This window comes from Anser brachyrhynchus (genome assembly GCF_964034855.1).
Source record: "Anser brachyrhynchus genome assembly, chromosome: 6".
NCBI lineage: Eukaryota > Metazoa > Chordata > Aves > Anseriformes > Anatidae > Anser > Anser brachyrhynchus.
The window spans coordinates 17,919,864-17,933,611 of record NC_137700.1 but is presented as its reverse complement, the minus strand read 5'-3'; the positions used below and the strand labels follow the sequence as shown (position 1 = coordinate 17,933,611).

Sequence of the window (13,748 nt, the reverse complement as noted above, 5' to 3'; positions counted from 1 at the left end):
AACGTGCGTGACAATGTTAAGCTTTTAAATGATTAGCAAACTTTCTGAAGTAAGGCAGATTTTCCTGAGCTGCATCGAGTAATTTATTTTCTTATACATGTGGTTTTGATAACTGATTAGCTGATACAAATATTTTGATAATTTAAATGTTTTTTTTTTTTATGTTGTAGCACGAATATTTAGATTTTAAGCAAGTTGTGATATGCCTGTGTTTTTCTTCAAAGGTCAGTTTTAGCATGCTGTTAGAGCATCAGTTTGGGATAAATGCTTTCAAAGAAAAAAGAACAAGCTTAAACGGGCTGGGGAGGGGGAGGCAGCAGTGAAACATATCCCATCTGGAGCATTTGGCTTGGAACAGGATGTTGCATGACTCCATGTGAAGTCTGCTCTCACGAACAGTATTCTAAGTAACGTAGGAGATTCAGCTGCTTAGTGGTGGGAGTTGAGCATGAAACGAGGTCTGTTTTCTCAAACTCCAACAGTTAGAGCTACAGGAAAGAGGTGGGACTTAATAAGAGATTTATGTGACGAATAACTCAACAACACCAGCAGTTGCCAGATTAAGCCTTTTCCTGCAGGTGCTGGCTTTCCTCAGAGCTTTACAATTGTTTTTCAGTGTGTTGCATGTGGGAAGAAAAATTATTTCAAGGATTAGAGGTTCATTAGGGAAAAAAAAAATAATGACCAATTTGCCTATTTCTGGGTTTAAGTTTTAAAATCAAGTAATTGCAAAAGGATTGATCTTGTCTTGGCTTTAGATAACTTGCATACTTGTGTGCTTTTTTGGGGGGTCGGAGATTTCTTTTTTTTCCTAACATCTTGGATACAGAAAGCATGTTAAGAAAGCAGCTAGTACTGAAAGCTACTGGTATCCATAACCAAACAACCAGTTCTGCCATTGTGGACTCTCTTGGACAAAGTGTATCCTGTTGACATATGTTTGTTTGCTTTAATCAAAGGTAGAAAGGAAGGGATGTGATGGTAAGAAAAGCCACACACGTTAGAAAGCTTGGGAATCTCTGCCCTTTGCTCTCAGTGCTCAAGCACACTTCATTTTTGCAGTGTTACGGGACTCACCGGGTATGTTTCTTTGATTCCCATGAATTTGTGCCAATGTTCTTTGGCAGCTCGTTTTGATATCTAATACTCTCATGTACCAAACCATAGTAAGGGTTTTTTGGCTATATGCAGTGTTCTGGTCATTTCTTAAGGGCAAAACTAGAAAACCTCTCCTTGCCTGTGTTCAGTGCATTTAACGTTACCTCTGAATCTTGTTTATTCAACCTTTGTCTCCTGATCTGATAGTGAGGTAGTGATGGTAGTGTCTGTGAGGGATTCCCTGAGTGGGTTATATGCTGGTTTCTGTTGTCTGACTGCTTTGTCAGTGACCTCTGCCTTCCCATCCGAAGGGGCATTTAGGAACGGGTTTTATCGGTAGCATTCCCTCCTCCCCTCCTTTTTTCAGCCCAGTGACTGGGGGTAAGGCATCATGGCCTTACTGGTTTTATTGGAAGTGAAGTGCACAGAAGGAAAACATAGCTTTTTTTTTATCCATTATTTTCATACATACACTGAATAAAAATACTAGAGTACGTATCTGTGTGTGATACTGAGAACTATTATCTAGTCAAAGCATGTTGCAGTTGAATGATTGCGGGCCTTGGCTGTGCTTTTAATGCTCTTAACAGGTTATGATACAAGAGGTCGCAGTGAAACAAGTGTATCCAAAGCCACGGGAAAGCCAATAATGAACATAACCTTCAAAAATGTTTATCACATTCTTTTAATTTAATACAGTATTAATATATTTGTTGAAAGTAGAGGAAGGACGTCTGTCCTATATTTTTGCCTTGGATGATTAGGTGAAATTTCACGATTTCCTTTCTCATTCGCAGGTGGTCTTCTGGAGCACATGGTCTATTGTACGTACAGTTTGAAGGAAGTGAGACTGATTGCTAGAAATAACATTCAAGTTTTAAGTAGTTGGTACAGCGAAGCAGAAGTTATTTGGTAAAGCAAAGTAGAAACCTTGGGTGTGTTTCTCTGATCTATTTCGAAAACAGATTCACATCTTTATTGTTATCGATAAATACTTCTGTTATCTTACACCACTAACAATTCTGCAGCTGGAGACTCCTGCAGTCAAAAATATCTTCATGTAGTGTGTTCCTTTTCCTGGAGGGAACATTATTTAATCACTCAGAAAACTTGGAGGAGCTGGGGTGCGTTAATATTATTTGTCACAAAGAAGAACTAGCTAATGGTGAAACTTAAAGATTCTGTTTAAAATCTAAGCTTAAGTAGTGAAGTGATTATCAAAATTACAAGGAAGCATCCCAGGAAAAAAAAAGTCTTGCAAATACATGCTGAGTGCTAAAAATCTGGGGGAGGTTGTTCAGCATTTTCTGTCTGTAGCAAAGGTTGAATCAAAGGATACATAAAACTAAATCTTGATTTTAAACCACTGAGATGTTACTGGGGAAACAGAGGAGAAAGGGGAAAGATGAAAAGTTGCCCGTACTTATATGCATACTTCAGGCCTCCCATTTTAATTGTTCAATTCTAAAAGGATTTAATAAACTTTCATAAATATCGGAGTCAATGCAGTAGGTAATCTATCATATGTATCATTTCTAGCATTTAAAAGCTGCCTTGGACATAAAGAAAAGCTATTTTCTTCCAGAAACTTGCACAGATGGTGAGCAAATCATGTACAGTTCTGAATTAATGCTTCTTTATTCTCTAGCATGCATTTTGAATTGCAGGGAGGGTTTTTTTTGTTGTTTTAAAACACAGGCACGGCTCTTACAGTTACAGTCTATAAAACCATTGTGCATAAACAAGCTTGCTTTTGATTTAACATTGCAATATGTAAAACACCAGTTGCTTGAAAATATTTTCCCTGCTGTTGTTATAGGGAAATGCCTCTATGAGGTTTTCATGAGTGAATTAGTCAGAGGTAGCTAATGCAATAATTAAGACTATTTGTTGGATTCATTAAACAGCTTTTGATGTATACTCATTGTGTTTTGTTCTTACATCTTTACTTCTGAGCTTAAGTGTTAACAGTTTGGTGGTGTTATCTGCTTGTTCTATTGTGCTGTCGATATTATCAAGGAATCTATTGTTCTCCCTTAAAAAATCTTTGCAAAAATTTTTACTGGGAGAGCAGAAAAAACTTGTTTTCTTCCCTTTTTTTGAGATGTAATACATTAGAGATTTGGACAATTCTTAATTCTAAAATAAGGTATGAGTTTTTTTTTTTTAATGCAATTAAGGTAAAAATTATAAACAGAATTTTGGTACTGAGACTAGTTAATACCTTGGCTAAAGATTAGGTAGGCTATAAAAGGTTGAACCACCTTGTTAGCATACTCGAAAAATTTGCTTGCAGAATGAAAAAAATAGATGAGTGCAAAAGTGCATCTTCTGAGAAACATTAGCAGACAATTGTGGAGAGAGAGAGAGGGTCTTTGCATCTGGGTCACGAACAGTTTTTGTAACCTTAAGTACTTTCCACCCCTTCATTGCTAAAGCTGATACGCATCAAGAGCTCCATTTGGTTGAAGTAGTCATTCCTATGCTCTGACCTTAGCAGCAGCAGCACCAAACTGGCCAGCTGTTCAGAGGAGCCAGTCCTTGTATTTCTGTGATCCAAAGGGATTTGCACTGGGACACCTCAGTAGCACCTGGAAGCCTGCTGACATTAGTTCTCCGTTACATTTGGTGTCACAGAAACATATAATGTCAGTTCCCAAAGAATTTGTGGTCAAAGCAGGTAAAACTGGGTTGAAATGATTGTTTTACAGTATGGGTACTGAAGCAGAGATGGTGATTTGCTCGGTGGCATGAAATCAGTTACAAAAATCCCAATTCTGATATGAATCTCTAAAGTTTGTTGTTTAAAGCAAGTCTATTAGAAGTCTTTTGTAATACACTGATAAAAGCTAAGTATTTGGTTAACTTGGGACCAAGCAGGCTGTGTGCATTACTAGTGGGTCTTCGTTCTGATATAAAACATCTAGATAGGACAGTGAGATGGAAAAGGTGATTAAAGGTGCCTAAATGACTGACAGTACTGCTGCATTTACTTATAGCTTACATACTACTTTTAGAGTTGTATTTTTTTGGTCAGATAGCTAATCAAATACCAGATACCTGTAACTGAGCAGTGGCTGTTATGGCAAGGAGGCTCAAGAGGTAGATTAAGACACTGTAGGAAAAAGGAGAAGCTGTGCTTGTGCTCCTCATTCTGATCCCAAAATGGTGCTTAATTTTGGCAGGGTGTTTCCTGATGTCGTCTGCTCATGTGTGTTCCTGGTCTTCATCTCCGCTGCCCATTTAGTAATACTGGAGATGCCTCAGTTCAGAGCTAGAATGAACCTTGATCCTGGTTTGTGGACCTTTATGCACTGATGTAATAGGAACTGTAATGACCTAGTTCTTCTCTGTGTAAAGTTTAGCCTTGGGATTCAATTTCAAACAGAAAAACAAAGGAAAAACATACTCACCTGAAAAATCTTGGTCTTTTGAAACTTCAGCCTTTCAGTGTAGATTTTTTTTTCTTCTCTAATGCTGCAGTTAATCCGTAGGAAAGAAGCCGACTTCTGTAAGTTTTGGTTACAGTCCTTTGTTAGCAGGTGTCTTGGAGCTTCTAGATACATCAGGAAGATTATCTGAGCATTTATTTTTGAATGAGGGATCGCTTGCCACTACAAAGAGGTAGACAAAGATCAATAATGTAAAAGAAATAGAGATGTGGTTTTGAGAGATGAGTTACAGAGGAGATGGAAACCCAAAGGCTGGAATGGTAGCAAGTAATCTGACCAAAATGAAGAGAGAGGATCTGCGTGTGAGATAGCACTGAGTGCTGGCATGGGACTGGAGGGGAAGACTTTAAGGAGGCTGTCATTCAAATTTCTAGAATAAAAAATAAATATGACTGGGTCCTAGCTAGGTAGTATTTAGAAACTACTTGTTGTCTTTATTAGATGGCTTAGACCTGATTTAGACAGGACTAGGAGAAACAGGTTGCAGACTTGGTTTATAAATAGCACTTCGCAAAGAAGAAAGGAGACAACAAGTTATTGTCAAGACGGTGGGTAGAAATATCTTCTCTGATGTAAAATTAGGCTTTAAATTAATTAATATAGTACACTAGCTTCCCTACTCAAATATTTCTAATTCTTTTATGAAGGAATAAACTTATGGGAAATATCTTCCAGCATCTTAGTGGATAATCAGTGAGGGAGATAAGCATTTAACCATATTTCTTTTACATTTAAGGATTCTTGACTTGATAATTCTGGAGAATTTTATTAAAAAAAAATATCTACTTGAGAATCATTTGGTTGGCTTATTACTTAAGGTTATTGGCCTTGGTTATAGGAGCAAGTATTTCATTGTCATCAGACCGGAGAAGAACCACAATTTTGTAGTTGGAAATAATTTATCTAGAATATAATGTACTGTCTGTGCGAGATGATTTTTTTCCCTTAGTTTCCTGACTACTCTTGTGAGATTTCCGCATACTCCTCATAACTCCTGTAAGCTGCCTGAAGAAGTGCAGTGAATCCTCTGCGGTGTCTGATCCTGTTCCTGCTGGGATCAGGAGCAGGCCTTGACAACACGTCGCTGGTACGAACAGGACCTGCTCACCATCTGTCTCCGGTGTTGTTTTTCACCGGAATAAAGGTTTGCTGGTGTCCTTCTGGTATTCCTGGCTTTGCCTGACAAAAGGGGAATTGCTTGAGAGCCCACTACTGGTTTCTTTGGCCTGCTCTTCTAAGACCAGTGTGGATGCACAGAAAGCTGAGGCACTTGTTCTTTTTTCTTTTCATTTTCTAGCCTGGATTTCAAGGCACAGTTACCGAAATACAACTCAAACGCTTGCTTTTCTTTTACAGTCTCTGTTTTGTTTGACCTCAAACAAAGATTTGTTGTTGGAAATCGGTGTGTGTTCAGGTGGTTTTGGGAGGACATCACTTTCCATGCAACAGTGCAAAACCCATGGAACCTCTGCCTGGATAGATGCTGATAAATACTTCTAGGTCTGGGTCTAATCCAGGAGTTAGTCTTTTACACCTTGGAAAGATGACTCACCTCTGAAGTTAGCTAATTAGACTTCTGTTCTTGGTAGAAATGGGGTAAACCTTGCGCTTTTAGCACTTTTATTGATTTCCCCTAGCAGTGGTTCAGTTCTGGACTACTCAGCTGGACCAAGACACTTGAAAAGCTCACAAAATCATTGTGGCGTTCTGCTTAGGTGCGAGGCGTCTCCTGAAGCCACCAAGCTGCGCGTGGTCAGGCTGTCTGGGGGACTGAAGTTGCAGTGCTTCCCATTTCTAGCCATACCTTGCCAGCCAGCGATTCAGTGAACTGTCCTGCCTCGATAGAGATATGCTACTGTCCATAGCTTGGATTTTGTGGTTCAGGAACACTGGCAAATCATGAAATCTAAATGGAGAGTAACCAGTTGCTTTTTCCATGCACTTCAGCCCAGCCTCCTGTAGTGCTCTGTGTCCCCTGACAACTTGCTACATGAACTTTAACCATACCTTCATTAGCAAGCTATTGCACTGTCACAATGGACTAAAAGCCACGAATATTTAGAAATTAATTACCAGTGCCTTATGTGGTTCAAACCCCACTCAGTTGGCTCAGTCGGATCTACAAATGTGAAATGTATATAGTTTGAAAACAGTATCATATATTTAAAAAGTCATTGCTGCAAAATTTCAATCTGTAATTACATGACAGGAATTAAACTGTAGTATGACTTTCAAAATAGGCCTCTATGCACATGTTGCTTTTAACTGGCCATCTAAATAATAATTATAGAAATGTGTAATAGTTCTTACCTTATCCAAATTCACAATTGTCTGATTCAAACACAAAATTCACATTGTTTTTAAACTGGGTATGGAGGCTTTCTGTAGTGTTTGTTTCTTAATAGTTGTTTTTAAAAATTCAGTTATTTAGATAATACAAAAGTTTCCTTACATTGTGTGATGACAAAGAATTTGTAAGACTTTTTTTTGAGCCTGAAGGACCAGGAAGTTTTTGAGTAATGGATATATTTTAACTAGGTGCTGCTATGATTTAATAGTTAATGCTTTCTTAAAAATGTAATGTCACTTTTATTTCTCATTTTAGATAAGTAATTCAGTGTATGTTTTGGAATCTAAAACGTTTTGAAAGTGGTACTACTTGGCTTAGGCTTGCTTGTAAGCCCAGTACAGTCATGATTTAATTTTCGGTTTGCACGTCACTTTGCCATATGAAATTGGAGAAAAGGTTTGCAAAATAAATGTGTCAAATATTTTAAGTACATAAGTGATTCAAACAACTTTTTAAATAAAATTTTGCACTCCTGCAGACTGTCTTTATGAGAGACAAGTCGTTCTGAGAAATGCATTGAGGACTCTAAATAGCATTTAATAAATATTTTTTCTTTCAATTCAGTGTAATTCATATTTTCTCTCTCCAGTTTTCTGTTTGGAATACATATTTTAAATTTATGCATGAAAGACACATCCATGTCTTACATGTTTTTTGTTATTTTTCAAAGACGGTATTGAGGCGTCCAAGTAGGAGGCTTTTTTTTGTACTCTCATCTTCCCTGCAATCCTATTTTACACTCTACATGATATGCTGGTTGCTTAGCAATCCAGGCTACAGACTGCAGCAGGTTGTTGCAATACTACTGGTATTTTTCTTCAGTTTTGCAACCATTTTTATCTGCATTTCTGCAAAAGCTACTTTATTGTCAATGTTCAGGCACGCATTTCAGGGAATAGAAAATCAGGATTTCAAAATTAACCATAAATTGTGTATGCTGATTGTTTCTATGCTTATTATTCCCCAATAGTATATCTTGAGACTATTAGTTGCTTGAAATAAATGATTTTATTTAAATGCTTCTGTGTATTTGTAGGGTTTGATTTTTAAAGCTTGATATAAGGAAGCTACCTTGAAAATTCATGTTTATTGAAGCATGTATTCTTAGCTACATCTGTTCCTGTTTCCTCCTGTGCATGGCATACATTTGACATGTCTTCCAGCAAGCGTGCATGTCCAGTTTTTTTAATAGATTTTAGTTTTAAGCAGATGCTCTCAGGCTGGGTGTTTGTACCTTCTACTCTCCTTCCTTCCTGCAGGTGGCAAAAGGCAGGGGGCAGCCTTTCATTGTGGGGTGCTGGCCTCCATTCCTGCTGCACAGACCCTGAACTGTCGCCTTTCTAAAAAGGAGATTTCCAGGGAGCTCTGAAACAACAAAGACTTAATGTCTTATGTCAACATGCATTAAGTGATGTAATAGCGTAAGACTAAATATTTTGTCCAGTCTTCGGAAAAGCTTTCCATGTTCTTTGCTGTAAAACGTGCCTTACTCTACAGCTTTTTCCTAGTAATTGGGTTAAAGCAGAGGTCTTACATTTTTGAGACAAACTATAATGTTCCTTAAATGGTGGAAGAATTCCAAAAGTCTGATTAATAGATGTATGCCAACTTTATCAAGAATTTTTTCACATCTTCTAAAGGCTTACTGTGGCACTGTGGGTGTCTGCTCACCCCTGCTAAAAATACTCAGTACATTTAGTATTGCTTTGTTCCTTGAAAGTAAATACTTTCTGGTATACAAATACAAGTGAAATATTTGTGCTTAAAAAATTTGTTCCAGATTTGTGGTAAAAATGAAAATGCTGACTTTTCTTAAGAATAAATAAAGGCAATAAAACTCATCCTTTAATCCTGAAGAATGTGGTAGCTTAAGACCAATCCATTGCTACTATTCCAACAATTGCTTAGGGTGTTGTTAGGCTGTGTGGACTGATGCCAATCTGTTTTCAGATATGCTTCTTTTTCCTATATTGTTTTGCTTGTAGGGTTTGTAAAATACAAATATATAGCATTTCAATATATAAAGCAAAGGAGTATGATGATACTTTTAAGAGTTTTTTTAGTGTAGAGGGACTATGAAAATTGAAATGCTAGTGAGAAAGATTGGGGGAATTTTGGTAGTATGTAACTACGTTGCAAGCTCTTTATTAAACCAAAACCCTTCTTCTGTCTTTGGTTGCAATTTCATCGCTTTTCCATGCGGAAATGGGTAGTACTTGTATAACAGAGTAATAATTTTACTGTGTTAAGCTGTTTTGCTTTATAGTAAATTGTGCTTTGATTGCATTTGATTAGTTAAAGATATATTTAGAAAGACTTGGCTGCTGGGTAATGCTATTTCCATCAAAGAAACAATCTGTAAAAACCTGAGAAGGCAAGGATATTGGGAACAGGATGGGAAGATTAAGTTTTATAAAAACACTCTTACTGGCTCTGTTCCCTGTGTACTTATGAGTAGCTTTAGTTTATACCAGTTAGATATTTGGCAATCACATCCATTTCAATATGTAGGCAGGGAAATCTCTCAGAGCCTAGCATACTTGGTTTTAATTTTCAACTACATAAAACGCTAAGGAAGACCAGGGGAGCTGAGCAAAACGTCAGAGCTGTGTGGAGTTGGTACCTCGGGAACCATCGCTGCCCATTTCAAGCCCAAATGGCTGCACGTGGTTTAAAAAAACAAAAACAAAAACTTGAGAGATTTTATTGCCACTGAAAACATGTCTGTTTTATACTTAACACGTTTTCAGGCAAGCCTGTACTAAATTACATGGAAGGTTTATGTTTTTCTTTTTACATCACTGTGCATCACAGGGTTGGGAAACAAGCTATCTGGCAACTAGTTTTGGATGGTTAATTGCGTGCTAGGATTTAGTTACACAACTTAAAAGATAGACCTAAAAGACTTTTGATTATCACAGATAATTTTTAGCACCTGAATTCTGAGTTCTCAGCCCTTACGTTTATGTAATATAGTTGTACATAGTGTAATAGTCTCTCTTAATTAAAAAATGTTAAGAATAAAACTTAATGGGATATGCCCTGGGACTCACCTTGAAGCCAGTAGTCAAATCTGTGTCAATGAAAGACTATTCAGTGTGGTACAAAAGGGTAAGTGTTTTATTTGCTCTATTAAATGCATCTTAAAAAAAAAAAAAAAAAGATTAATCGTGCTAGACATAAATATTTTGGTAACAGTCCTTTGGTGAGAAGCAGGGAAGTGTGTGTCGCCTTTCACCAGGCAGACCTCGATGTGGCACTGGAAGAGCGGTGACTTGGGCGGCTGTCCTCCCTTAGGGAGGAAAACATAACCTGTGCTCTGTTAAATACAAATCTGCTAAAATGAATCATTTTCACACATTGGCTTAGAAACTTAGTAAATAAATGTTATGCAGCACTCTATTTGCTTGTTAATAGAGAACACTTTGTCTTAAAATGATGCAACTTTTTAAGCGATTTTTGTAGCTGTGCTGCCTGGAGCTATTACTACGGCTGAGTAAATTTGCAGTCAGCCTTTGGGTCATTAGCAGTGTCCTCTTCAAAACAAAGCCACCCATGGGCAGTGGTACGGGCTGCTACTGCGTGCAGGAGGTGCGAGCGGCTGCCGCTGACTCAGGTGGTTTCAAGAAAGTGGACGGCGCGTGGTCTGCTTCCCAGCAATACACATGGACTTCGCTGGAAGGCAGAGATGGTTTCATGACCGTTTAAAAGGTTTCAGGATTTGTTTGGTCAGGCGTATTTATTTGGAGCAGAAGCGACTGGAAAAGTCTGGATCATGGCTCTGTATGTTGAAAATTTCACCCCGATTGTTGTGTTCTGGCTTTGAAGCAGCAATATTTTGTTGCAATTGTTTGGCTGACTCCGTTGGAAATTAATTTGTTGTCTTGCTTTACTTGGAAAAACATGCTAAAGGCTTATGCTGCTTCCTGTTGGAAAATAGTGAGTTACAAAATTAGCACATTAATGCCAATTATAAATATAATATCGTCCCAGTGGGAATTTCTCCTTTTTGTGCAAGTCAGTGCATACGTGGTGAGAAAGCTTGAGCCGCTCTGGCAAAACAAACTTCTATATAGCTGACAAGGCAAGGAAGCAAAATTTGGCTGAAAAATCTCAAAATCAACATCTATTCTTAAGAAGGCAGATGTTGGAGACTTTCTTGCTGTACAGAGTTTAATCAGTGAAGCAAGAAAGATCAAATATTTCCAGCCTTCACACTCCTTAGTGGGTCTTAGTTTGGCTCCATGTTTTGCTTTGTTGGCACAGGTTGCTGGATTGCTTTTTTTTATTCTCTCCCCTTTGTATTCCCTTTACTCCCTTTCATAAATTCATACAGCTCTTCTCTGTGTGGTAGATCAGTGTCCAGAGAAAGAGGAAGCCTATTCTCTTCAGAGATTTTACTTTTGCCTCAGAAAAATTGGTAATGCATTTTCCTGTTTTAAGCACATTATTTGCTTGCGAAAAAAATAAAAATGAATGGGTGAAGGGTTGGGCTCCGTGTTTTGTCTGTGCTGTTTCTGCCTTTCAGAAATGAACTTTGAAAAGCCAGAAGATGTAGTTAATAATCTTGGCATCAAAACCTGACTGTGGTGAAAGCTGGCAGAAGCAATTCCCAAGTAAGGTTGTGTGTGTGCCTTGCTAGAGGAGGAATATGGTGCCCTGGGCAATGGCAGACTGGCTCTGTGCCACGCTCCATTCTTCACTTTTCTTGGAACTGCTCCTTTGAAGATCTAATTATACGGTGCCAGGAGACTCGGCAGATAGCTCAGCAATAACTCCCACTGTCGTTGCACCGGATTTCAGTTTATTTGGGGTGCAAAACTTGCACACAAACACTAGATTGTATCACAGCTATCCACAAGCTTTGGCTAGTGTCCAGAAGACACAGTATGTTTTAGCGTGGCGGTTTCTAAACTGCTAACTCCAGTTTAGGCTTATCTGTGTTTTTCAAAAACATTTACTGACTTGATTCCCCTTGCCTCCTATTTTTAAACTCACTGCTGTGTGAAGTCTCGTGCTCAACCTCCTGTTAATAGGCTATCCAAGCTAAGTGTCTTCCCAGATACTAAAATGCAGTGGTTCGACGAGCCTGGGATAGTTGGGTGGAATTTGTGGGAAGAGGGGCTAAGAGGAAGATGATTATAGGGAATGATTTGGACTGTACTCTCACTGAAGGATGTCTTTAAATCTTGTCATTTGCTCAATTGCAAGAGTTTCCCTTTAGAAGGGTTCAAAGCAGCTGCAAACTCAGGATAGTGTTTCTGAGATGATTTGAGATATGATGTTTTTCTGCCAATGCTTTAAAGCATGAGTATGTTTATTGTTAAATCTGTTTTGATTGTGAAATTACTGTAACTTCATTATACATTTTATAACTTCTGTTAGGTTTTGAAAATTGTGCCTTTTAATGAGAAGTGTCAATTTCCAGTTCTTTTGAGGTTTTGTTATTGCTTTCTACTTTGTTGCTGGAATAACAGGTGATGGTTTAATAATGAAGAAGCTGAAGCAGGAGGATCATTTTCTGTATGACCTGTCCCAGTAGGTCTGATACGAAGGTCACTGCAAGGGCTAGTAGTAGTTTCCTACTACTCTTCTCTCTGTAGAAGAGTTTCAGTGAGTGAAATGGGCAAAGGAGAAGGTAAAAGGGTAGGGTGTTGATGGACAAGGTGAAACAGAGTTTTGGGGTGACTGTGGCTGAGCAGGGTGGTTTAGATGTTGGAGCAGTGGAAGCAGGCAAACAGCAGAAATTCCAGACAAGGATCTAGGGAATCTGGAGGGGAAACGCTGTGCTTGGGAAATACAGAAGGAAGAACACTTGATGCAGGCGGCTGCCCCGTGCACTCTGCCATGACTCAGAGTTCAGGCGAGGAGGCAAATGAGAGAGAAGTAAGATGAAATGAGAGGTGAAAAGACCAGTTGGCCACAGGTGTGAGAGTGGTGACCAAGAGCCTTCAGGATGACAGGGATGTCCAGCTGTCAGCGTTTGGCAGAGGGCTGGAGGAGCAGGGAGCGACGGCTGCCTTCCCTCTGCCCAGGTCATGGAGGCTGTGGGAAATAGATGGACAGCCTGAGTGAGGGGAGCTTGGTGGGAGGAGAAGAAACTAGTTCTGTTTTCCCTTATAGTTGGGCAGATTTTAAGTGGAGATGTGATGGGGGGCTGCTACGAAGAAAATAACTGCAGTAAGTTATCATTGTAGTCCAAGCACTGCCTTCAGAGAGAAAGGAAGAAAGCGTGTAGGAATAGAATGGAAGTGATGTGGGTTAAAAAAGAATGGCTGTGAGTGGGGAGGACTGGGGTGATGAATTCTGATACAGGAGTGTGAGGAGGCTTGGCATAACCTTAAGTTGTGTACACAGAAGGGAGAAGGACAAGATGAGAAGGAGCACTATATAACACACATTTTGGAAGTGTGAGACGGGAAGTCTAGACAAGGAAGTATGCTGCAGGCCTAAAATTAACCAAAGTTAAAAAGACAAGAGTTTTTTGGTGAGAGTGATGTAAGTTCTCAGAAGGAGATAGAGGAAGAAACTCCGATTTCAGAAGTTGCCCTGGGTGTGACTAAGAGGCAAAATTCAGGAGTGTAGCAGAGCATCTTCCCTTTCTGACAGTGGTGTTTGGTATAATGACGGATGTTTCTTCTTGGTAGCATTGTAAAATACACTGTCTCTTAGTCATTTTCTTTCCCAAATTATGCGTGTGTTTCTTCTAATTCTGTGATTTTGAAATGCAATGCATTTATAAAAGTTTGCATTCTAATGAAGGTAACCTTTGGATAGCTTTTTGCCTGCAAGTACCCTCTTTCTTTTACTAGAAAAGACAAAAGGCTTGGCATGTTGAGCTTAGTAAA

General features: G+C 38.8%; 1 protein-coding gene across 1 annotated transcript in view; it reads left to right on the top strand.

The window, feature by feature from the left end:
* The window catches only part of JMJD1C (jumonji domain containing 1C), a gene marked incomplete at its 5' end in the record, with an annotated part of 157,836 nt that overhangs the window by 36,524 nt on the left and 107,564 nt on the right, over positions 1-13,748 (top strand). The gene's annotated exons all lie outside the window — the stretch shown is intronic.